The following is an 811-nucleotide window of genomic DNA, read 5'->3' as shown; positions in this document are numbered from 1 at the left end:
CTTAAGATAGTATGTTGTGCCACATTTTCATGAGCTTAATTCGGGAATTAAAAGGACCGAGATCGAGGCACAATAATTAGAGCTGAAGCTTGTCATGTTTTAGATGCTTCAAATAGTGGACCAATTTAGTGGAATGCCTACGGAAGATCCTCACCTTCAACTCAGATTGTGTATAGAGGTGAGCAAATCCTTGAAAATGGCCAGAGTAACCGAGGATGAACTAAGGCTGAAGGTTTTCCCATATTCACTAAGGGATAGAGCTTGAGCCTGGTTAAACTCGTTGCCACCTGCTTCAATTACAACATGGCAAAAGTTGGCAGAACGCTTCCTATTGAAGTATTTCCCACCCAGCAAGAATGATAAGTTGCAGAATTAGATCACGACTTTTTAGTAAATGGATGATGAATCTTTGTATGAGGCAAGAGAGAGATTCAAAGAATTATTGCAAAAATTCCCTCATCATGGAATTTCGTATTACATTCAGCTAGAGACTATAACAACCAGTATTTTAGTGATATTAGAACAGTGATTTTAGGACCATAATTCCAATTAGTAAATTATTATTTTATTATTTATTTAGTGTCTACGAGATTTTATTAAGGTTGTATTAAAATTTCGTTAAGAAATTTTAATGCTTAATTGCTTAATTAAGTGAAAAGAACTAAATCGTAAAAAGTGAAAAAGTTGAGTTCTAATAGTTAAGAGTGTCAAATAGCTTTATAAGTAAATATTTATGGACTTGAATGGTAATTATACCATATATGTTGATAGTGGATGTAAATGGATTAGTATTATTGAAATTTTGATAATT

General features: G+C 32.9%; 1 non-coding gene across 1 annotated transcript; it reads right to left on the bottom strand.

The window, feature by feature from the left end:
- Positions 1-362: 362 nt before the first annotated feature.
- LOC128036502 (small nucleolar RNA R71) lies at positions 363-468 on the bottom strand. The gene has a single exon (XR_008193297.1). It is a non-coding gene; the product is annotated as a small nucleolar RNA R71 (small nucleolar RNA).
- Between the last annotated feature and the right edge of the window lie 343 nt (positions 469-811).

This window comes from Gossypium raimondii, chromosome 13 (assembly GCF_025698545.1).
Source record: "Gossypium raimondii isolate GPD5lz chromosome 13, ASM2569854v1, whole genome shotgun sequence".
In the NCBI taxonomy this organism is placed as follows: domain Eukaryota; kingdom Viridiplantae; phylum Streptophyta; class Magnoliopsida; order Malvales; family Malvaceae; genus Gossypium; species Gossypium raimondii.
This window is presented reverse-complemented; position numbering and strand designations above follow the sequence as displayed.